At 35.8% G+C, this 25,570-nt stretch overlaps 1 long non-coding RNA gene across 2 annotated transcripts in view; it reads left to right on the top strand.

Annotated features, from left to right (window-relative positions):
- The window catches only part of LOC128296549 (uncharacterized), a 37,345-nt gene extending 16,909 nt beyond the window's left edge, over nt 1-20,436 (top strand). Inside the window, exons 1-2 of one of the 2 annotated variants that reach the window (XR_008287175.1) lie at nt 14,447-14,567; nt 20,195-20,436. This is a non-coding gene — a long non-coding RNA (uncharacterized LOC128296549). Of the gene's footprint in view, nt 1-14,446; nt 14,568-20,194 lie in introns of those variants that run through there. The other variant, XR_008287174.1, reaches the window with a different exon arrangement.
- The last annotated feature ends 5,134 nt before the right edge of the window (nt 20,437-25,570 follow it).

Here is a 25,570-nt window from a genome sequence, read left to right as displayed (position 1 = left end):
TGTTAAATTATTGCTAGAATAAGCTTAATGAAGTTACCAGGACTCCCAAAACGTAAAGAACATTAAAAACGGGGCTTAGTATCACTTACTATGGAGCTTGGAAGCTTGGAACAAACCCTAGCTATGGAGAACCCTTGAAATTTCGGCCTAATGAAGAAGATGGACAAAAATTGGCTTTTAATTTTGTTTTTAATTCATTTTAATAACCAAATGACCAAAATGCCCTTAATTAAAAACTATGGTGTTTTATTTTCCTTTAGGTATTTTTGTCCAAACTAGTATAATGGTCTAATTACTATCCAAGGACCTCCACTTTAAAAACCCATTACTCACAAGTACTTAATACCTTTGTGAACTAGAACACACATTTTACAACTTTTACAATTTAGTCCTAAATATCAAATTGGACCCTCTATCGATAAAATTTCTAAACGAAATTTTCACACAATCATGCAATCATGCCATAGACCTTAAAATGATAATAAAATAAAATTTTCTACCTTAGATTTTTGGTTTCGCAACCACTGTTTCGTTTAGGCCCTATTTCGGGATGTTACATTTCTCCCCCCTTTAGGGATTTTCTTCCCCGAAAATCTTACCTGTGAAGAGATTTGGGTACTATTTTCGCATAGCCTCTTCGGGCTCCCATGTTGCCTCGTCTACCCCATGTCTATTCCATAGTACTTTCACAAGTGCAATACTTTTGTTTCTTAATTGCTTTACCTCTCGAGCTAGAATCTTTACTGGTTCTTCATCGTAAGTCATGTCTGGCTGAATCTCAACCTCTGTCTGAGAAATCACATGTGATGGATCTGAACAATAATGACGTAGCATAGACACATGAAATACATTATGAATCTTCTCTAACTCAATCGGTAAAGCTAATCGATATGCTAATGGTCCGACTCTCTCAATCACTTCAAACGGTCCAATAAAACGTGGACTTAGTTTGCCTTTCTTGCCAAATCTGAGAACTTTCTTCCACGAGGATACTTTCAGAAACACTTTTTCACCAACTTGATACTCAATCTCTTTTCTCTTCAAGTTTGCATACAACTTTTGTCTGTCTGAAGCTGCTTTCAAGCAATCTCTGATAACTTTTACTTTCTCTTCTGTTTCCTTAACTAGATCAACCCCGTAAATCTGATTTTCCTTAAGCTCTATCCAATACAAAGGTGTGTGACATTTACGTCTATACAAAGCTTCATAAGGTGCCATCTTCAAACTCAACTGATAACTATTTTTGTAGGCAAACTCTACTAATGGTAAATATTTTTCCCAACTGTCTTGAAATTCTAGTACACAGCATCTAAGCATATCTTCAAGTACCTGAATAACTCTCTCTGACTGACCGTCAGTTTGAGGATGGAAAGTTATACTAAAACTCAACTTTGTGCCCAAAGCCACCTGTAATTTCTTCCAAAACCGTAAAGTAAATCTTGGATCTCTGTTTGAAATGATCGATAATGGTACCACGTGTAGTCTGACTATCTCTGAAATATCCAACTCGGCCAACTTGTCAAGTGAATAATCCATACGAACTGGGATAAAATGAGCCAACTTTGTTAACTTATCAATCACAACTCATACTGCATCTTTCTTTCTCGGTGTCAACGGCAATCCTGTCACAAAATCCATAGTAACTCGATCCCATTTCCACTCAGGGACTAGCACAGGATGCAATAAACCTAAAGGTACCTGATGTTCGACCTTTACCTGCTGACAGATCAAGCATCTAGAAACAAACTCTGAAATGTCCCTTTTCATTCCTACCCACCAGTACATTTTCTTCAAATCATTATACATCTTTGTACTACCTGGATGAATAGACAAAGAACTACTATGTGCTTCCTATAAGATCTTTCGAATAAGCTTATTATTCTTCAGTACGCATACCCTGTCTCTGAACATCAAACAACAGTCAGAACTGATTTGAAAATCTGACTCTATATCTAACTCACACTGATCTCTTTTGGCTAACAACTCACTGTCATTTTTCTGAGCTTCACAAATTTCTTCAAGAAACATCGGTTTAGCTCTCAACTCAGCTAAGATAAAACCATCATCTGATAAGGCTAGACTAGTGTTCAAAGCTCTTAATGCAAACAATGATTCCCTACTCAAAGCATCAACAATAATGTTTGCCTTACCTGGGTGATAATCGATCACTAGCTCATAATCTTTAATCAACTCTAACCATCTTCTTTGCCTCAAATTCAAATCTTTTTGAGTCATCAAATATTTCAAACTTTTGTGATCAGTGAATATGTGGTACTTCTCACCATACAAATAATATCTCCAAATCTTCAACGCAAAAACAATGGCAACTAGCTGTAAATCATGTGTCGGATAGTTCTTCTCATGTGGCTTTAGTTGTCTAGAGGCATAAGCAATTACCTTCCCTTCCTGCATAAGTACACAACCAAGTCCATTCATGGACGCATCACTGTAAATCACAAACTCCTTACTTGGTTCTGATTGTACTAAAACAGGAGCTGTAGTCAACAATGTTTTTAACTTGTCAAAACTCTGTTGACACTTCTCAGTCCATTCAAACTTGACATCCTTTCGCAGCAATCTTGTCAGCAGGGTAGCTATCATGGAAAATCCCTCTACAAATCGTCTATAATATCTGGCAAGACCAAGAAAACTTCTAACTTCTGATACATTTCTAGGAGGTTTCCAATCAACAATGGCTGAAATCTTGCTCGGATCAACCTTGATACCTTCACCTGAGACAATATGTCCAAGAAAACTTCGTAACCAAAACTCACTTTTGCTGAACTTGGCATACAACTGATTATCTCTCAGAATCTATAAAACTGTTCTCAAATGCTCTGCATGCTCAGTCTCATCATGAGAATAAATCAAGATATCATCAATGAACACAACTACAAACTTATCCAAGTACGGTCTGAAAATTTGGTTCATTAAGTCCATGAAAATGGCAGGAGCATTAGTTAAGCCAAATGGCATCACAAGGAACTCATAATGACCATACCTAGTCCGAAAAGCAGTCTTCAGGACATCTGACTCTTTAACTCGCAACTGATAGTATCCGGATCTCAAATCTATCTTGGAGAACACAGTGGCTCCCTTCAATTGATCAAACAGATCATCAATTCCAGGCAATGGATACTTGTTCTTTACTATTACCTTGTTAAGTTACCGATAATCTATGCACAATCTCATCGATCCGTCTTTCTTTTTCACAAATAGCACTGGTGCACCCAATGGTGAACTACTGGGTCTTGCAAAGCCTTTATCTGTTAATTCCTGCAACTGAGCTTTCAATTCTTTCAATTCCAATGGGGCCATTCTATAAGGAGCAATAGAAATGGGCATGGTACCTGGAATCAACTCAATACCAAACTCAACTTCTCTAACAGGAGGTAAACCTAGTAGTTCTTTCGGAAACACATCGGGAAACTCACATACCACAAACACTGATTCAATTTTCAATTTTGGATCTTTAGTGTTCAACACAAAAGCAAGATAAGCTTCATACCGTTTTCTCAAACATTTCTGAGCAGACATAACAGAAATTATGGTAAATGAACTATCTGGCTCTTCTGAATTAACCCGAAGAATTTCACCATTTTCACATTTCAACTCAATGAATTTCTTTCCACAATTCACTATCACATCATGTGTAGTCAACCAATCCATACCAAGAATCACATCAAACTCATCAAATGGCAATAGCATGAGATTGGCCGGAAAACAGTAGCCTTTAATCATCAAAGGGCAATTCTACATACTTTATCTACTAATACATGCTTGCCTAATGGATTCGATACTATAATCACAAATTCTGTAGATTCTGTAGGCATACTCATACTAGGCATCAATTTCATGCAAACATATGAATGGGTTGAACCCAGATCAATCAAAGCAATAACTCTAGTATCATGGAGAGAAAATGTACCAGTAATCACATCGGGGGAGGATGCCTCTTCGCGAGCACGGATAGCACAAGTCCTCGCAGGTGCTCTAACATCTGGCCTCACTGCTAAATCTCTAGATGCACCTCTATCATTTGCCCCAGCTCCCAGATTTCTCAGTGATCTGCCTCTGATAGGAGCTTTTCCTGATCTTACACTCGGTATTGCTTCCCTTTTAATCATCTCGGGACACTCTCGAATAAAATGGTCTGGTGCACCACATCGGAAACAACCTGTCTCAGTTGCTCGACACTGACCTGGGCGACGTCGACCACATCGAGGACACTCTGGTCTATCAGGCTGAACACTGCCAACACTTGCAATCAAAGTGGTCTGAGCTTTCGGACTCATAAATCTTCTGCCACTGTTTCGGCTAGAATATCCAGTTGAAAAATTAGATCTAGTGGAGAACTCTCTAGGCCTCTTGGATGTAGACTGAAATGACTTGCTCATTTGTCTTTTCTTCGTGTCTTGCGTCTCAATTTCAACTTTGCCCTTTTTTTTTTAGCTCCTCGCGCTTTACAGGGCTCTCTCAACTAGGATAACAAACTCTTTTATTTCTAGGACACCAACAGACAATTGGATATCATCATTAAGCCCATCCTCAAATCTTTTGCACATAATAGACTCTGTAGACACATACTCTCGAGCATAATTGCTGAGTCTAACAAACTCGCACTCATATTCAGTCACTGTCATATTGTCCTATTTCAACTCTAGAAACTCTTTTCTTTTCTGGTCAACAAACCTCTGACTGATGTACTTTTTACGGAATTCCTCCTAAAAGAAGTCCCAAGTGACTCTCTCTTTCGGTACAACTGATACAAGTGTCTTCCACCAATGGTAGGTCAAATCTCTAAGGAGTGATACAACACATTTCATACATTCCTCAGGTGTACAGGATAACTCATCAAAGACTCTGATAGTAATCTTGAGCCAAAATTCTGCCATTTCTGCATCATCATCTTTTGTAGCTTGAAACTCTTTGGCTCCTTATTTTCTGATTTTATCAACTGGTGGTTTTTCTCTTATAACTGTACTGGTGACTAGGGGAGCTACATGGGTGGTCTGATGATCATGAGGGGGTGGAGGTCTAACAACCGGATTCGTTCGAACGAACTTGGCAAACCATTCATTCATAGCTTGGAAAAAGGCTTATCGAGCCCCTTCTCCCTGACTAACTGTAACGAGCCTTTCACTACTATTTGGTGGCACCGTCCCTTCTGCGGGAGCAGACACGTTACTCTCTACATCATCTGCACCAGCTTGTTCGGGATCCATAACTATAAAAGAAAATATTTTAAAATCGTCAAGAGTCGTCACACTATCAACACGAAAGTATGGCATGTATAGCTAGACTCTTACTCATACTAAATATTCTGAGAACCGACTAAACCTTTGCTCTGATACCAATAAATGTAACACCCCTTACCCAAGACCGTCGCCAGAGTCGAGCATGAGGCGTTACCAGACTTAGCTTACTAATTCGGGGCATAAAAATTTTCTTTTAAAATTAATTTAGTTTCATTATTTCAATATATCCTTGAAAAGGGTCCTCGAGACCCTAAAAAATGAAATTGAAATGGTTCGGGAACAAACCGGAATCAATAAAAAATTTTCGATCACTTAAACATATCAAAACAATTTATTTCATCTTTTATAAATAAACTGTCCATCTGCATCATAGTCACTAAATAAATCATAACTCGAGTTATGAGACTTGAAATCCAAATCGGTAAATTTTCTTTAAAACTAGACTCATATATCTTCTTACTAAATTGTTTTGATAATTTTTGGTCTAGCCAATTAGTACAGTTTATTAGTTAAAGTTTTTCCTGTTTCAGTGTTCGGCTACTCTGACCTCTGTTCACTACGAGTCAATTTTCTCTCTTTACAGAATTCAAAAGGATATGCCATTTATTTATCTTAACAATAGACTCAATAAGAAATCGATACATGTAAATTATAACTCCTAATTATTTTTTTATAATTTTTAGTGAATTTCTAAATTCAGAACAGGGGATTCAGAAATCACTCTGACTCTGTCTCACCAAAATTTAAATATCTCGTAAAATACAACTCCTTTATTTACTCTGTTTCTTTCATATGAAAAGAGACTTAATAAGATTTAATTCTATATCTTATTCACTATCTAAATCCATTTCTACTATTTTTAGTGATTTTCCAAATTCACATCATTATTGCTGTCCGATACTGTTTTAAAGCTAATTTCACCTTTTTTCATGATTTCCATGGAATAACTAGCATTTAGGCATACATAACACCAAACATGTCCTTGATTAGCCATTCCAACAGCTAATCATTATCAAGCATTTATGCCATTCATCAGCCATATCATAGGATCATACACACAAAATGGCTACGATGCTATACATGCCATACTCAAAATGAAACGTCTAGCTATACCAAAATAATCCTTGTGATAGTGTGCGGGACCTCAAGCGTGCTTTATGATCCCCGAGTTAGCTTGACAAAACTATAAAAAGAAGGAAAATAAAGGGGGTAAGCATTAAGCTTAGTAAGTTTGCATGCAAATAAATAACAATATTCATAAGAATTATCTTACTACTTGGCATGATACTACTTAATGCAACTTCATTAATTGTCATAGACATATTTTAATCTTCTTCACTTACTCACTTACTTAAATAATTACTTAATCAAATTTATTAATACATTTTACTTACCTTTTTCCTTATCAAGCATACATGAACATTATGTACTTACCTTTGCTCTTCTAGCATGAACTTGTCTTACCTTTTGAGTATAACTCGTCTTACTTTACCTTACCTTGATAAACCACTTGGAATACGTGGTATCCTTTTGAAACTTACCATTGCCATGTCTTGCATGGTCTTACATGGTATCCTTGCCTTATGAACTCACCAATGCCATGCCTTGGCATGGTCTTACATGGGACCTTTGCCTTATATTAACTTATCAATGCCATGTCTTGACATGGTCTTACATGATTTACTTGCCTTAGAAACCTTACCAATTGTCATGCCTTGGCATGGTCTTACATGGCATCCTTGAACCCTAATGTCATGACATTTGTATCCTACACATTCCTAAGGTTCAACCGGGACTTTTTGAAATTACTTCTCCGTCAATTCATGCTTGAGTCTTCTTTGAATAATTTCATAAAATAGATATACACATGCTGGAAATTAACAACATTAACATAAAACAATAGAATATTGCATTTATTTACCGTAAACTTACCTCGAAACAAAATACGATCAACTATATCGATTTAGTCCACTATCTTTTTCTTTCCCCTGTCTAACTCCGGATTTTGTTCTTCTTGATCTATAAAAAAAAAAAATTTAGCTTATTTAATACTCACATTTATTAAAACAGTCCTTGACCCAAACTTTGGCAAAATTAAATTTTTGCCCCTAAACTTTTACATATTTACACTTTTTCCCCAAGGCTCGGAAATTAAACTTCATCCTATTTTCTTATGTTTTATGACACGCTGATCATTTTTCCCTTCTATGACAACATGAAATTCTCACTCTAACATGTACTTATGAACATTAGGTATTTTTACCGATTATGTCGTTTTACTCGTTTTCACGTAAAATCGCTTAGCAAAAGTTGTTTAACACAATTTCAAGCTTCATATTCTACCATAAAACATCAAAATAAACACATTTCACCTGTGGGTATTTTTCCAAATATAAACCCTAGGTTAAATTATTGCTAAAATAAGCTTAATCAAGTTACCGGGACTCCAAAAACGTAAAGAACATTAAAAACGGTGCTTGGAATCACTTACTATGGAGCTTGGAAGCTTGGAAAAGACCCTAGGTATGGAGAACCCTTGAAATTTCGGCCTAATGAAGAAGATGGACAAAAATTGGCTTTTAATTTTATTTTTAATTCATTTTAATGACCAAATGACCAAAATACCCTTAATTAAAAACTATGGTGTTTTATTTTCCTTTAGGTATTTTTGTCCAAACTAGTATAATGGTCTAATTACTATCCAAGGACCTCCACTTTAAAAACCCATTACTCACATGTACTTAATACCTTTGTGAACTAGAACACACATTTTACAACTTTTGCCATTTCGTCCTAAATATCAAATTAGACCCTCTATCGATAAAATTTCTAAACGAATTTTTCACACAATCATGCAATCATGCCATAGACCTTAAAATGATAATAAAATAAAATTTTATACCTCAAATTTGTGGTTTCGCAACCACTGTTCCGTTTAGGCCCTATTTCGAGATGTTACAAACTTACGCTCGAGAATCATTGGTATCGTGTCCTAACTTACGGGATGTGATACTTCGATATCTCGAGACGATGAAATCTTTAGCAATCATTTTGGTCTAATTCAAGCACTTTTAAACTCAACATTAATAAAAAAAGGGATCGTATTTTAAAATCTATTCCCAATTTTCAATTTTCGACATTAAGACACTAACTAATCAATTCGGTACCAATTTTTGGGCGTGTCGAGGGTGCTAATCCTTCCTCGCACGTAACCGACTCCCGAACTTGTTCTCTTGAATTTCGTAGACCAAAAATACCATTTTAGTAAACTAAAATGTTTTATTAAAACAAAGGTGATCTGATCACACCTAATAAAGATCAGTGGCGACTCCCGTTTTAATTTTCATTTTCAAACATAGTCGATTCCCGCTTCTTAAAAAAATGGTTTCGACACTAATATTAATATTCTTATTATTACTATTATTATTATTCCTATTATTATTTTTCTGCTAATATTTATTATCATTATTGTTACTATTATTTTTTACTATTATTATTATGTTTTTTTACTATTACTTATATTCGTTAGAATCATTATTAATTTTATCAGTATTTTCTTTACTATTATTTTTATTCTCATTATTTATTTATTTATTTTTATTATTGTTATTATTATTGTCATGTTATTATATATGTTTTATTACAAATTGTGCTTTAAATATTATTTATTTTAATTTGGTTCTTTACTTCCAATATTTTAAACCTTTTCCTTATATTTATTTATTCATTACTTTATTATTACCGTCCTCACTATTATTTATTTATTTCATTTTTACTTATTCATATTCATATGTATTATTATTGTAATTTGTTTGTTAATATTACTATGACCATTATAGCATATTAGTATTATCATAACATTCATTTGTTTATCATATACTCGACGCGTATAGTTGTTTCATATTATTGCATTATTATTTCTCCCACGCTATGTTTAAATATAATCGATTATCTTTGAATCACATTTCGAATAAGCCCATGTCGTTTTAAGTTACGTTTAATAAAATTTTTAAGAAACAAAGAAATTTTCAAAGTAAGGCAATGTTCTGTATTTGGAAATTCGAGAGATCGTGCCCTAACGTACCGGGTTTCAATTTTTCTCGTTTGATCCAAATGATCGAATAACCTTTTAAAATTAAAACACGTGAGTTTTTGAAAATCAAAAGACCAACTTATTCTTGAGGGTCTGAAATGTTATGTCCTAACGTACTTGATGTGGCATTGTATTACTTCGGGATAAGGTTTTTAGAATTTATTTCTATTTACTCAAGCAAATTCTTCGTATAGATCGACATAAAAAATAGATCGTATTCTAAATTCTTTTCGAGTTTTGAAATTTTGACATTAAGACATTAATTAACCAATTAGGTACCAATTTTGGGCGTTACAAGGGTGCTAATCCTTCCTCATACGTAACCGACTCCTGAACCCGTTTTCTCAAATTTCGTAGACCAAAATCGTTGTTTTAGTAAATCAAAATGTTTTATTAAAATGACCAAATTTCTAGGTGATCCGATCACACCTAAACAAAAAAGATTGATGGCAACTCCTAATTTTCGTTTTCGTTTTCAAAACCAAAGTCGACCATTGTTTTTTTTCAAAAAAATGGTTTCGACAATAATATAAAAAGGTTTTAAAATTATAGAAAAGGAACTAAATAAATAAATAATAAACGATATAATAAAATAAATGTATAAAAATTAGGTAAATAAATATAAATAGAAATATAATAATAATAATAGAAATAATAATACAAAATTAATCTAATAATATGAAAATAATAACCAGTAAGTAAATAAATAATAATAATAGTGGTAATAATAATATTAAATTAGTTAATATAATAATAATAATAATAATAATAATAATAATAATAATAATAATAATAATAATAATAATAGAAATAGTAATACTAATAGTAATAAAAATAAAAATAAAAATAACAATAATAATAGTAATAAAAATAAAAGTAATAGTAATAATAATAATAATAATAAATAGTAAATATAATACATTAATAAGAATAATAAGAATATGTTAATAATAATAATAATAAATAAATAAATAAATAAATAAATTTTACTAATAAAATAGCAAAAATAACCAAAAAAAAAGGGACTAAAATTGAACTCAAAACAAAAATTCGGGGCAAATCTAGAATAAAAATAAGGCGAAGGACCGAATTGAAACGCGTGAATAACAAGGAGGGATCAAAAGGGAAATTTTCCCTTGCCCTCCAAAACGCACAGCATCAAGAGGGACCAATTTGAAATCGAAACAAATTGCGGGGTAAAAATTAGAAATAAAAGAACTTAATTGCAAAACTATAAAAAAGCGGAAGGGCTAAAAGTGCAATTAGCCCTTCCAATTAAAAACACGTGGATCCTAGGCTGGAGCGAATCGGTCGGACGGGTTGAGCATGAAACGACATCGTTTTGAGGTTTAAAGACCTAGGCCAAAAACTACGTCCTTTTAGCCCTCTATTTAAGCAAAATTTTCAACAAAAATTCCATTTCAACACCTGTTTTTTAAAAAAACTTCCTCATTTTTTTCTCTACATCTCCTCTCTCCTCTGGCTTGGTCTCCGATGGGCCACCGCCGCGATCCATCGCCGGCGACCGCCGTGTACGGTGATCAGACCCCCCAGGTACGTGTTTTTTATACTATATTTTAATATATATATATATAGTTAAAAAAATAAAAAAAATCATATATATACATAAACAGTTTTGAAAAGAGAAAAAAAATAAAGAAAAAAATAAAAAGAACCTTTGCACGTATATCACTTCGTTTTTTTTTCTTTGGTCTGCTTTGCTATTTTTGGTTGTTTTGTATGCTTGAAATCTTTTTTTTTTTTTTATTTCATTCGAAAATCCCAGAACCATTACAATGTTCTTGCTTGGCTTTTTATAGCCATTTTTACACGATTTTTCTTTTATTTCTTGTGTTTGTTGTCTTTTCTCATTGATTCTTTGCAGGTGGCGGCGGAAGTAGAGACGTGACAAGGGCGGTGGCCAGTGGGCTGGTGGCAGAGGCGGTTGGTCAGAAGGCAGACCTAGGTGCAGCGCACCTAAGGTTCTTTTTTTGAAAATAGGTTTAGGCTATATTGGACTAGGGTTTTTATTATTTGGGCTTTGTTTTGGGTTTTAGTTTAGTTGGGTTGGGTCTGTTGGGTTTGGCTGATTAGGTTTTGAGTTTTAGTGGGTCCGGGCAAAAAATTGGGCTGTACATTATTCATTTTAAGTTGTTTATTATTATTTATTTTAAGTTTTTTTCATTCATTATTTATTTGAAACTATTTTTTATATTATTTGCTTTAAGTTGTTTCATTTGTTATTTATTTTAAACCCTTTTATATTATTTACTTTAATTATATATATATATTATTTTGTTTCATTTTTTATGATCATTAATGTTGATATCAAAAATGGTGTATTATATGATTATTGCCATCGTACGCTCTAGGGATTATTTATCACTATTTTCATATTGTTGACATTCATTAACATAGCATTTATTCATGTATTATTTATCAAACTATGTTGTTGGCTATAAAGAAGGAGATAGGCACGAGATTTAAATTGGGATTATTCTTAGCCAATTAGTCGAATCTGTTTCTTTTTATTTTCAATTGATTTTTATGTTGCTCATTCACTTTTCACAAAATCTTCTCCCTTATTCTTAATTTATTTATTCCTTTGATTTTCTTTCCTAATTAGTCGAATCTTAATCTCTTCTCTTTTGATAACCTCTTCTATTTTTGTAACCCTTTCTTCTTCGATTTTCTTTTTGAAAACCAAAATAAGCATACCTCAGAATGAGTTTTAGAAGCCGAAACTAGATCCTTTGTTGTTAATTTTCTCTTGGTTCAAACTCCTTCTTCCTTCCATTATTTTTAAGACTATAGCCGATTGCCTCAAATCCCGAAATCCCGAAAACTTGATTCCTCTTGTACCGATTTCCTTAGCCAATTCTCTTATTTTTCTCATCATCTTTGGCGATTCTCTCATCCTCTAAACCCCAAGTTTACATCGACGATACCACAGTAAAACCCTCATATTTTATCTTTCTCTACACTATTGCAAAAAAGCGAAAATCCCACACTATCCTAGGGACATAGCCGAATACTGAGATCACTGAAGGCTCGACTTTTGTTATTGTTTGAGGGCTTAGAGCTGCATTAGAATCAAGTAGGAACTAAGGGGGGAACGTTGACTGAAAGAATCGGTGGTAAGTATTTCCAACTTAGTCTATCTTTCGTATTTTAGAAAAAAGCCGAAACCCCTAAAGGTTAGGGAGGCTGTTGATTTGGGTTTATAGCCCTAAGGGTTGTGATAATTACTTTATTTTGATAATAGTGTGATCTAGAGGCTGTTGATCAAGGGCTTGGACAAGTGGAACAACTGGATCTAAACCTAGTTGCTAACTTCGGCAAAGGTAGGATTGCTAGTGCCTAAGGTGTTATTGGCCGAATATGGTAAGGAGTTAATATGTAGTTCGTTTTTGATAGTTAGATTAACGTGGTAGTAATACAATTGTAGGTAGTTTGTGCATGGATCTCATTAACGAATCGTCATAAAACATGTAACGCCCCAATTTTCGGGAATTCTGTGAATGTTGGCAAAATTTCATGCTTTAATTTTGTCATTTGTGAGTGAAATTATGAAATAGGACCTATGTGAAAATGTTTGAAAATGCTATAGGCTAAATTGAACTGACCAAATAAATAAGAGTGCAAAATAGGAGGATTTGCATGACAAACCTCCCATTTTACATGAAGTGGCCAGCCATCATGTTGTTGTAGACAAAATGTACACTTGATATCCATAATTTATGGTACAAATTGATACAAATTGATAATAGGTTAGGTAAATGTTCCATGATAATGGGTTAGATAAATGTTTCATGATAATGGGTTAGGTAAATGTTTCATGATAAGAATTTCATGTCTTTTGTATTAAAGAATTAAATGGATGAAATATGAAGTTTTATTAAAAGAAAAAGGGGTGAAAAGAACAAAGTTTTGTCCATCTTTGTTCATCATAGCTGAAAGTTAGAGAAGAGAAAGGAGAGGAGAAAGCTCTTGAGTGTTCGGTCACTTGGGGAAGAAAATTGAAGGTAAGTTCATGGTAGTTTGCTTCTATCTTGATGTTCATGAGTTCTTCTTGATTCTACCTTAACTCTTGAAGCATATTTTGGTTTTTAGTTGTGTTGTGAGCATTTAGTCATGAATTAAAATGAAGGAAATGGTTGTTGTTTCATGTTCTTTTGATGAAAAATGGAAGATAGGTGAAGTTGAGCCAAACAAATGAGCATGCATGTGCCTTAGATGCTAAGGGGAAAAATCGGCTAACATGTTGTGCTTTAAAATGATGAAATGGAGATTATACTTAAGTAAAATCATAGATATGTGATGATTGATTGGTGATATACATGTTTAAATAACAAGCATGCAAGTTAGGTGTGAAAGAGTGATTTGGTAATAAATCTGCTTGGGACAGCAGCAGTAATGTGACTTTGGAAAATCAGCATAAATTGTGGGAGATGAGTTAGAAGCTGCATGAATTATGTAATTAAAGATTAATGAGTCTAGTTTCAAATGGAATAAACGAGAACATATTTTGAATTCTGTACAAAGAGAAATTTGATTCATAAAGAAGAGTGGTCAGATTAGTTAAACAGTGAAACATGGGAAACTTTAAGAAAAATCTGGTATTGATTGGCTAAACCAAAAATTCTGAAAATTTTATGGATAGAAGATATATGAGTCTATTTTCAGGGAAAATTAACGGCACTTGATTTGGAGTTTTGTAGCTCCAATTATAAATGATTTAGTGACTGTTGCTCAGGAAGACAGCTTGGAGTGAAATTATGATTATGTGGTAAACATTGACAAAAATTTGTTAATGAGTTGCTTATTGATTTCTTATAAGCTTACTATGATCTGTAGGTGTGGTTGGCGAATATCGTAAGGGGTTAATCGTAGTTTGTATTTGAATAGTTAGATTAACGTGTTAGTAATCCAATTGTAGGCGGTTCGTGTGTGGATCTCAAATCGAGATATAAATGCATAAGCAATGTGTGTAACTAACACCCTCTTTCTTAGTCTAGATCGGCAAAAGCGAAAAGCCAAAATGCCGAAAACCGGTATTTTGTAGATTTCTGATGTCTGAATGCTCGTGAGGTAAATCGATTAATGTTTTTGGTAAGCTGCAATGTTTGGACTGCAAAGTGCATGATTTCTGTGCCCTCGATATTTTTGGGCTTAATGGGCCAAAATTGGAATGATGGGCCAACAGGCCCAATTCGGTAAGAACCCTCGGTACGTGATTCTGTAGTACGTGAAAGGTAGGAATATGCATGAAAAACCCTAAAATAGATAAATTACTGAAATACCTTTAAAAGTGGAAAATTTACGTTTACCCTAAGAGATAAATTACCAAATACCCCTAGGGTTAAATTAACCTAAATGCATGTTTGACTGTTGTTATTTACTGCATGCCATGTTGTTATTATCTGATGCATGGGACTGGGATATCAACGGAGGAAGTACTGAAAGTGGCTTGTCCATGTACTAGAGGCTTTGCCTCAATTTACTGTTAACTGAGCAGCAAGGTTGTGAGGCCTATTTTGCATTTGTAAGTCAGTCGGAAGAGGAGAGACTGACAGTGGATAAGGTTAGGACTATAAAGGAGTTCCAAGATGTTTTTCCGGAGGAGCTTCCAGGATTGCCTCCGAACCGAGAAGTTGAGTTTGGAATATACTTGTTGCCTGGAACGGCGCCCGTGTCCATCGCACCGTATAGGATGGCACCGAAGGAGTTAGTGGAGTTAAAGGCTCAAATTCAAGAGTTGTTGGATAGGGGCTTCATTAGGCCAAGCGTGTCTCCATGGGGAGCACCAGTGCTATTCGTGAAAAAGAAGGATGGTACGATGCGGATGTGCATTGATTATCGCCAGTTGAACAAACTGACGATTAAAAATAAGTATCCACTGCCAAGGATTAACGATCTGTTCGACCAGCTTAGAGGAGCTTCCGTATTTTCCAAGATCGACCTTCGATCTGGATATCATCAGTTAAGGGTCAAGGAGGCAGATATCCATAAGACAGCATTCAGGACTCGGTATGGTCATTACGAGGTTTTTGGTTATGCCATTTGGATGATTTAACGCTCTGCGGCGTTTATGGATCTGATGAATCGTGTGTTCCAACCATTTTTAGATCAGCTCGTAGTCGTCTTTATTGACGATATCCTGGTATATTCTAAAACTGAAGCGAAACATGATGAGCATCTCTGTATAGTGCTATGAGTGTTAAGGGAGAAGGAACTCTTTGCAAAGTTCAGCAAGTGTGAATTTTGGTTGAGGGAGGTAACCTTCTTAGGACATGTGGTCTCTGCCGAAGGGATTAAGGTGGACCCTCGAAAGATTGAAGCAATTTTGGAGTGGAAGGCACCTAGGACGGTGTCGGAAATTTGAAGTTTCCTAGGGTTGGCAGGATACTACAGAAGGTTTGTAGAAGGTTTTTCTGTGATGGCAGCACCTCTGACAAAACTCATAAGGAAAGGAGAACTGTTTGTATGGGTGAGAAGCGGCGGAAGCTTTTGAGAAGTTGAAGAAAGTTCGATTGAAGCACTGTGTTGATTCACGAGTCCGAGAAGGATTTTCTTGTATGCGTGGCGCATCACACGTGGGTTTGGGCTGCGTGTTAATGCAGGAGGGTAAGGTGGTTGCATGTGCATCACGACAGCTTAAACCTCACGAAGGGAACTATCCGACTCATGATTTAGAGTTGGCAATAGTGATATTTGCACTTAAGATTTGGAGACATTACTTGTACGGAGAAAGGTGTATTATATACACAGACCACAAGAGTCTTAAGTATTTGTTGACTCAGAAGGAGCTGAAACTTAGGCAAAGGAGATGGATTGAGTTGCTTAAGGATTATGACTATTTGATCGAGTATCACCAGGTAAGGCTAATGTGATAGCCGATGCTCTAAGTCATAGAACTGTATCTGATCTGAGAGCAATGTTTGCTCGTCTGAGTCTGTATGATGTTAGAAGTCTGTTGGCTGAGTTGCAAGTGAGGCCAACCTGGGTGGACCAGATTAAGGAAAAGTAGTTGGAAGATGAGTCTTTGGTTGCTCGTTTCCAACAAGTTAAGGAAGGGGAAACTTCTGAGTTTGGGTTAAATGGTGAAGGAGTTCTGTGTTTCCGAGGAAGAATTTATGTTCCGAAGGACTCTGATTTGAGGCAGACAATATTGAAGGAAGCTCATGGAGGACTTTGTGCCATGCATCCTGGAGGGAACAAGTTGTATCACAACTTACGGAATTATCTTGGTGGCACGGACTTAAACGAGAAGTAACAGAGTTTGTAGGGAAATGTCTGACATGCCAGCAAGTGAAAGCTGAGCCTCAATTACCTTCTGGACTATTACAGCCAGTGAAGATACCATTTTGGAAGTAGGAGAGGCTAACCATGGACTTTGTGAGTGGGCTGCCTTTGACACCATCAAAGAAAGACTCGGCGTAAGTGATTGTGGATAGGTTGACCAAATTGACCCATTTCATACCTGTTCGTACTGACTTTTCACTTCAAAAGTTAGCCAAGCTATATGTGGCAGAGATTGTACGACTTCATGGAGTCCCAGTTTCGATTGTCTCTGACCGGGATCCCAGATTCACATTTCGGTTTTGGCAAAAGTTGCATGAGGCGTTGGGGACGCGATTGAACTTTAGTACGACTTTCCATTCCCAAACTGATGGTCAGTCAGAGAGGGTTATTCAAATTCTGGAGGACATGTTGAGGGGATGCGTGATTGACTTTCGAGGTAGTAGGGAGGATTACTTGCCGTTGGCAGAATTTGCATACAATAACAGTTACCAGATGAGTATTCGAATGGCACCGTATGAAGCACTGTATGGACGAAGGTGTCGTACACCTAGTTGTTGGACTGAACTAGGAGAGCGACAAATTCTTGGACCAGAGTTGGTAGCTGATACTGAGGATAAGGTCAGAATAATTAGGGACCGGTTAAAAGAAGCATCTGATAGGCAAAAGTTGTATGCAGATTTGAAGCGTAAGGAGATTGAGTACTCAGTAGGTGATATGGTTTTCTTAAAGGTTTCTCCTTGGAAGAAAATATTAAGGTTTGGTAAGAAGGGCAAGTTGAGTCCACGGTTCATTGGGTCTTATCGGGTTTTGAAGTGAGTAGGCCCAGTGGCTTATCAATTGGAATTGCCTCCAGAGTTAGACATGATTCACGATGTTTTTCACGTCTCCATGTTAAGGCGTTATCGTTCTGACCCTGCTCATGTCCTGCCAGCTGCAGAAATTGAAGTTCAGACTGATTTGACCTTTGAGAAGGAGCCTGTGCAAATATTGGCTCAAGATGTTAAGGTTCTCAGAAGGAAATCTGTCCCGTTAGTGAAAGTACTTTGACGTAATCATGGAAGGGAAGAAGCTACTTGGGAATCAGAAGAGACTATGCGTCAACAATACCCTCCACTAGTTGGATCAGGTAAATTTCGAGGATGAAATTTCTTTAAGGAGGGTAGAGTTGTAACGCCCCAATTTTCGGGAATTCTGTGAATGTTGGCAAAATTTCATGCTTTAATTTTGTCATTTGTGAGTGAAATTATGAAATAGGACCTATGTGAAAATGTTTGAAAATGCTATAGGCTAAATTGAAGTGACCAAATAAATAGGAGTGCAAAATAGGAGGATTTGCATGACAAACCTCCCATTTTACATGAAGTGGCCAGCCATCATGTTGTTGTAGACAAAATGTACACTTGATATCCATAATTTATGGTACAAATTGATACAAATTGATAATAGGTTAGGTAAATGTTCCATGATAATGGGTTAGATAAATGTTTCATGATAATGGGTTAGGTAAATGTTTCATGATAAGAATTTCATGTCTTTTGTATTAAAGAATTAAATGGATGAAATATGAAGTTTTATTAAAAGAAAAAGGGGTGAAAAGAACAAAGTTTTGTCCATCTTTGTTCATCATAGCTGAAAGTTAGAGAAGAGAAAGGAGAGGAGAAAGCTCTTGAGTGTTCGGTCACTTGGGAAGAAAATTGAAGGTAAGTTCATGGTAGTTTGCTTCTATCTTGATGTTCATGAGTTCTTCTTGATTCTACCTTAACTCTTGAAGCATATTTTGGTTTTAGTTGTGTTGTGAGCATTTAGTCATGAATTAAAATGAAGGAAATGGTTGTTGTTTCATGTTCTTTTGATGAAAAATGGAAGATAGGTGAAGTTGAGCCAAACAAATGAGCATGCATGTGCCTTAGATGCTAAGGGAAAAATCGGCTAACATGTTGTGCTTTAAAATGATGAAATGGAGATTATACTTAAGTAAAATCATAGATATGTGATGATTGATTGGTGATATACATGTTTAAATAACAAGCATGCAAGTTAGGTGTGAAAGAGTGATTTGGTAATAAATCTGCTTGGGACAGCAGCAGTAACGTGACTTTGGAAAATCACCATAAATTGTGGGAGATGAGTTAGAAGCTGCATGAATTATGTAATTAAATATTAATGAGTCTAGTTTCAAATGGAATAAACGAGAACATATTTTGAATTCTGTACAAAGAGAAATTTGATTCATAAAGAAGAGTGGTCAGATTAGTCAAACAGTGAAACATGGGAAACTTTAAGAAAAATCTGGTATTGATTGGCTAAACCAAAAATTCTGAAAATTTTATGGATAGAAGATATATGAGTCTATTTTCAGGGAAAATTAACGGCACTTGATTTGGAGTTTTGTAGCTCCAGTTATAAATGATTTAGTGACTGTTGCTCAGGAAGACAGCTTGCAGTGAAATTATGATTATGTGGTAAACATTGACAAAAATTTGTTAATGAGTTGCTTATTGATTTCTTATAAGCTTACTATGATCTGTAGGTGTGGTTGGCCGAATATCGTAAGGGGTTAATCGTAGTTTGTATTTGAATAGTTAGATTAACGTGTTAGTAGTCCAACCTAGGCGGTTCGTGTGTAGATCTCGTCGACATATCGTCAGCAAATGCAGTGTGTAACTAACACCCTCTTTCTTAGTCTAGATCGGCAAAAGCGAAAAGCCAAAATGCCGAAAACCGTATTTTGTAGATTTCTGAAAAGTCGAATGCTCGTGAGGTAAATCGATTAATGTTTTTGGTAAGCTGCAATGTTTGGACCGCAAAGTGCATGATTTACGTGCCCTCGATATTTTTGGGCTTAATGGGCCAAAATTGGAATGATGGGCCAATCTGCCCAATTCGTAAGAACCCTCGATCACGTGATTACATTAGTACGTGAAAGGTAGGAATATGCATGAAAAACCCTAAAATAGATAAATTACTGAAATACCTTTAAAAGTGGAAAATTTACGGTTTACCCCTAGGAGATAAATTACCAAATACCCCTAGGGTTAAATTAACCTAAATGCATGTTTGATTGTTGTTATTTATCTTGCATGCCATTTTGTTATTATCGATGCATGGACTGGGATATTGACGGAGGAAGTACTGAAAGTGGCTTGTCTACGTCTTGGAGGCTTTGCCTCAATTCTTTGATAACGAGAGTGAAAGTACAGAAGCTGTGGAGTGTTAAATGGGTGGGTTGAGCTATTCCCCACATGGAGTGTATGGCTAGTACGAGTGGAGTGTAGTGGTTAGTGGGTTGAGTAGTCTCCCAAATGGGCTTGCATATGTTATTGATGTTGCATGTATTTTGAAATGGGCCTATGGGCCATCTTTATTATCTGAATAAGGGGCTAAGGCCCGGTTTATTATAATCTGAAGGGCTCGCCCGATACCATTTATTACTGAATGGGCTTAGGCCCAATAGGCTTGAGCTGACTTGGGCTTTGAATGAGTTTTCCTTACACACTGAGTTTCCCCAAACACACCCCTTTTATTTTCATCCACGTAGGAAATCCCCAACCATAGTGGGCTTGGAGCTGTGAGGGAATTCGGAGTGGCCACCCGTTCTGAAAGTTTGATTTTCTTCTGGTGAACTGGACATCCTTTTATTTACGTTTGAAGTTTTAGGTTTTTAAATGTAATAAGGCCGCTTAATTATTTTTAATAGTTTTAATATGTATTACTAATATAGGTATTACTTATTTTAACTGTTGAAATTAGATAGCTTTAGGGCGCGTTTTCAAAAAACAACAGTTTATTTCAAAATAACATGACAACAAGAAAAGCTTCCGCAATGAAAGTATTTTCCAAAATTAATCACTTTTCTTAAAAATGACTTAATCAAATCGGTTTCCTAGAAATATCCATGACGTTAAGGTGTGGCAATGGCGGTATGCATGTCTAGGATTGGATCCGAAGGAGCTTGGTACTTAGCGATCAGATGGACTCACCACCTCTTTTAGGTTTCCTACCGGTGCATGACTTCCATTCACTTTAACCTATAATGAAATTATCTTTTAAAACACTAAGTAGGTTTTTCGGATCAACAATATAAAATGTTTTTAACGCTTGATGTGGCATGTCGGATCCAGCCATAATTTCTGGGCCGGGTTTGGGGTGCTACAAAACAGGTGTGTAAACGACACCCACTCATAGACTAGATCGGCAAAAGTCGAAAAGCTAAAAAGCCGGTATTTGTGAACTTGCGAGCGTGCGAGTGCTTGTGAGGTGGTTTGGTTGTTAATTTTGGTAATCGCAAGCAGTATGATTGCAGAGTCGCAATTTCATGCACTTGGTATATTTGGGCTTAATGGTAAAAAGCGGGTTAGTGGGCCAACGGCCTAATTCGATAAAAACGCTTTCGGTAAGTGCTTACATTAATGTGTTAATGGTTAGAATATGTATGTAAACCCTAAAATATTTAAATTACTAGAATACCCCTAAGTATGAAAATTACCATTTTACCCCTAGGTGCAAAATGACCGTTATACCCCTAGGGTTAATTTTGACTGAAATGCATTATATTCTGATTATGTTTATTGTATGCCATGACATGTATATCTGTTGCATGTATTTGGGTTTTGTTATGGAGGAAGAACCTGCTCGGTGGTCGTGCCACGTGATTACGATATAAGCGACTTTCTTTGCGGATTATAGATAGTGCCTCAACCGGTGCTAACAGTGTATGTGTAGGGATAGCGTGGGTGATTTATTCCCCATAGGAAGTGTAGGGATGGACGGAGGCAAGTGCAGGGTTGGATGGGGTTATCATGCATTAATCATATGAGACTGTATTGAAATGGGCCCAACTGTGCTGATATAGGCAAGGCCCAATATATCTCGACTTATATAGGGCTACGACCTAGATTAATACTGATATGGGCTAGGCCCAGTATATTCTGTTACTGTAAGGGGCTATGGCCCAGATTAATATATATATGGGCTAAGGCCCAGTTAACACTAAATTCTGAATAGGGCTTAGGCCCAGTAAAGCTTGAACTGATTTGGGCTCTGGTTGGGATACTTTACACACTGAGTTTTCCAAACTCACCCCCCTTTTTTCCCATCTTTGTAGGTGAGCTTTAGATCGATGGACTTGGAGCTGGGCGGGATTCAGAGTGGCCACGAAGATTAAGTTTCTGTTTTCCTTAAAATAAGTTTCACATTTATTATTTTGATTATTTTTATTCTGGTTTAAGTTGTAATAAGGCTGCTCTTTTTATTATTTTTAATATTTTGGGTTATTAAATTGGTTAGCTCTAAGGCGCGTTTTATAAAAGTTACTTATTTTTAAAATATCACGATAACCGAGCAAAGCTTCCGCAACAAAAATGTTTTCAAAGGAAATAAATATTTTAAATAAACTTAAACTTAATTTGTTGTTCGTGGACAAGTAATAAGCTTAAAGTGTGGCAATGGATGTATGCATGTCTAGGATTGGATCATGGAAGAGCTAGGTACTTAAGCAGTCTAATTGACTCACCTCCTCTTTTCTTGAATCCTACTTGGTGCGTAGTATCCATTCACTTTAAGCCATGACAAAGAAGGTTTGATTTTTTTCGATACTTAACTGTTTTTTTAAAATAACATGTTTCTGCCACTACAAAGGTTTACAAGTTTTCAAAGTTTCCCATAAGATTTTATAAGGTTGTTAGCAATGCTTTGATTATTACAATGAATCATATTTTGGAAAAAAAATAAGGCTAAGGTTTTATTCAAGTTTAAACGGTAAAAGTTTCTAAACATCAAGAAGGGTTTTCAATGAAAACATGGTTTTCGAAAAATACTTCAATGTGACACGCCGGATTCGGTCGTAACGTCTGAGCCGGGTTTGGGGTGTTACATTTAGTGGTATTAGAGCCCGGTTGCAACAACTCGGCTGTGGATCGGGTCCAAAATTTTTTCGAAAACTTAGGCCTAATAAGGGTATTTTTGGAGATGGTTTTTGAAAAGTTCATTTTAAAGATGTTTTGCGGAGTATATATGTTAAAATGGTACAAGTTTTTCTGTTTTAAACAAGAGTTTCAAAATAAGGGTGCTTTCAAATCAAAATTTTTAAATTTCTACCTTCTATAAGCAAAAATATGGCTTTTTGATTTTTAAATGGATTGGAGAAAGAAGTGGCGCACTGAATCTCCGGCACCAAGTCTGTAAGTATACTCTCTTTACGTTATGTGATATTGATATGATGCTATGAATAGAACTGAGACCCTACTATGATACTCTAGATGGGGTAGAGCTATAAAACCCTAGAATACTGAGACTATAGCTAGGCTTTGATTCTATAAAAAAAAAACTTTAAAATACTCTCTCTGCATAAGACATATGAATAAAAAGTAAAAAAATTTTGAGATCTTTGTAGTTATTTGATATGTGCACTGGTAATGTAGAGCATTGATATGGATTCTACGGGTAAACAAAGTCTGCCAACTTTGGGTAGCTGTAACTCGGAGCTTGGTACTGAGGCACTGGCCGAGTTAGTAAGGAAAGTAGGAGAGGAAGTATTGGATATCAAAATTAAGGAAATTAGGGAAATGATTCAAATAGGGTGCTTGGAGTGTAAAAAGAGGAAGGATCCTAGTTCTCAGATAACAGAGCCTCGTTCTGTGAAACATGTTAAGACACGACCAAACTTTCCAACCTGCAAGAACTGCAACGGACGTTATCCGGGTGAATGCCATAGGAAGACAAGAGCATGTCTTAGATGTGGGTCCAAGGAGCATCGAGCTCGGGATTGCCAAGTTTATTTTATTTAAATATGTGTTACGAGTTGTATGCGTGCTTGGTAAACGTTTCTTTATTTCGGTAATTAGATGTTCTGGGTCGTATTAAAATTATTTAGATCAGAGTGTGCAGCGGTAGCATAGTAGCATAGTGGTTTGACTTGAGTAATACAGTTAGTTGATAGTTGGAAATTTCGAGGACGAATTTTTTTTTTTAGGGGGATAGAGTTGTAACGCCCCAAAATTTGGGCCTAGAAGAGTTGGGTTTTGAGTTAGGGATTTGGATAGAAGAAATCCTGAATATTGAGAAGTTTTAAATATTACTAGTGTTTAAAAATATATATATATATTGATAAAATATTTATGTTATTACTAATATTTAAATTTTATGAAAATTATTATCATTATAATTATTAGATACAAATATATTTATAAAATTATTGTTGTTAATTTAGTGTTTAAATTAAATTATTATTAGAAAATTTTCTTGTATCTATTTTTATTGATTTATGGAAATTATAATTATTATTAGGAAAAAATATATATATTATTGTAGTTGAAATTTTCATTGTTATGGTTATTATTATTATTATTTAAAAATATAGAGGATATTATTATTAATGTGGTGTTTAAATTTAGTTTTAAATAAATTTAGAAGTATTTAAAGTGTGGGAAAAATCTTGGTTCGATCCAAGACTTTAGCAAAGAAATTAGTTTTTTTTCTTCTTAGGGGAACTGGGCAATAAGGCTTTAATAATAAAGTAGGCTAAATTAGGCAAAAAGGGAAGCTTGGTCCAGCAGCAGTGGCGCTAGGAGGTTGTAAGAGTGCCTAGGTTCAAGGCACGGTGTGCGCATAAGTTGCTTTTTATTTTAGAAGCCAGGTTGAGCTAAGGCAAAACTTAAGTATAGTTGCGACCGAGTTATGCCACTAAAAGGCTTGTGGCGCAGCGGCAGCAGTGCGTTAGGAGTCCCAAGGTGGCTCGGGTTCGAGTCCGAGCCATGTATGTTCATTTTATTTTAAAAGAACTCGGGGCGTCGGCAGTAAGGTTTAAAGGTAAACGCGACGCTATTATATCAAAGAAGGAGGCCCGTCCGTGGTCGTCAAGATGTGTTGGGCACCTGGAGGTCCGTGTTCGAGCAGCGTTGCATGCGGGAGGGTGCTCCTTTTTGATGTCTTGCGCACGAAAAGGGTCGTCTGAGATTGAAACTCCCCAAGAGCAAGGTGCGAGGTGAGTCATAGCGGAGGACTCCTGCATTTGTTTATGCAAGGAGAGTTTGAATTAAATTCAAACTATGTTGTTGGCTATAAAGAAGGAGATAGGCACGAGATTTAAATTGGGATTATTCTTAGCCAATTAGTCAAATCTGTTTCTTTTTATTTTCAATTGATTTTATGTTGCTCATTCACTTTTCACAAAATCTTCTCCCTTATTCTTAATTTATTTATTCCTTTGATTTTTTTCCCAATTAGTGAATCTTAATCTCTTCTCTTTGATAACCTCTTCTATTTTTGTAACCCTTTCTTCTTGATTTTCTTTTTGAAAACCAAAATAAGCATACCTCGAAATGAGTTTTAGAAGCGAAACTAGATCCTTTGTTGTTAATTTTCTCTTGGTTCAAACTCCTTCTTCCTTCCATTATTTTTAAGACTATAGCCGATTGCCTCAAATCCCGAAATCCCGAAAACTTGATTCCTCTTGTACCGATTTCCTTAGCCAATTCTCTTATTTTTCTCATCATATTTGGCCGATTCTCTTATCCTCTAAACCCCAAGTTTCTATCAATAGTACCACAGTAAAACCCTCATATTTTATCTTTCTCTACACTATTGCAAAAAAAGCCAAAAATCCCACACTATCCTAGGGACATAGCCGAATACTGAGATCACTGAAGGCTCGACTTTTGTTATCGTTTGAGGGCTTAGAGCTGCATCAGAATCAAGTAGGAACTAAGGGGGGAACGTTGATTGAAAGAATCGTTGGTAAGTCTTTCCAACTTAGTCTATCTTTCGTATTTTAGAAAAAAGCCGAAACCCCTAAAGGTTAGAGAGGCTGTTGATTTGGGTTTATAGCCCTAAGGGTTGTGATAATTACTTTATTTTAATAATAGTGTGATCTAGAGGCTGTTGATCAAGGCCTTGGACAAGTGGAACAACTGGATCT

Source organism: Gossypium arboreum, chromosome 8 (genome assembly GCF_025698485.1).
Source record: "Gossypium arboreum isolate Shixiya-1 chromosome 8, ASM2569848v2, whole genome shotgun sequence".
Taxonomy (NCBI): Eukaryota; Viridiplantae; Streptophyta; class Magnoliopsida; order Malvales; family Malvaceae; genus Gossypium; species Gossypium arboreum.
This window is presented reverse-complemented; position numbering and strand designations above follow the sequence as displayed.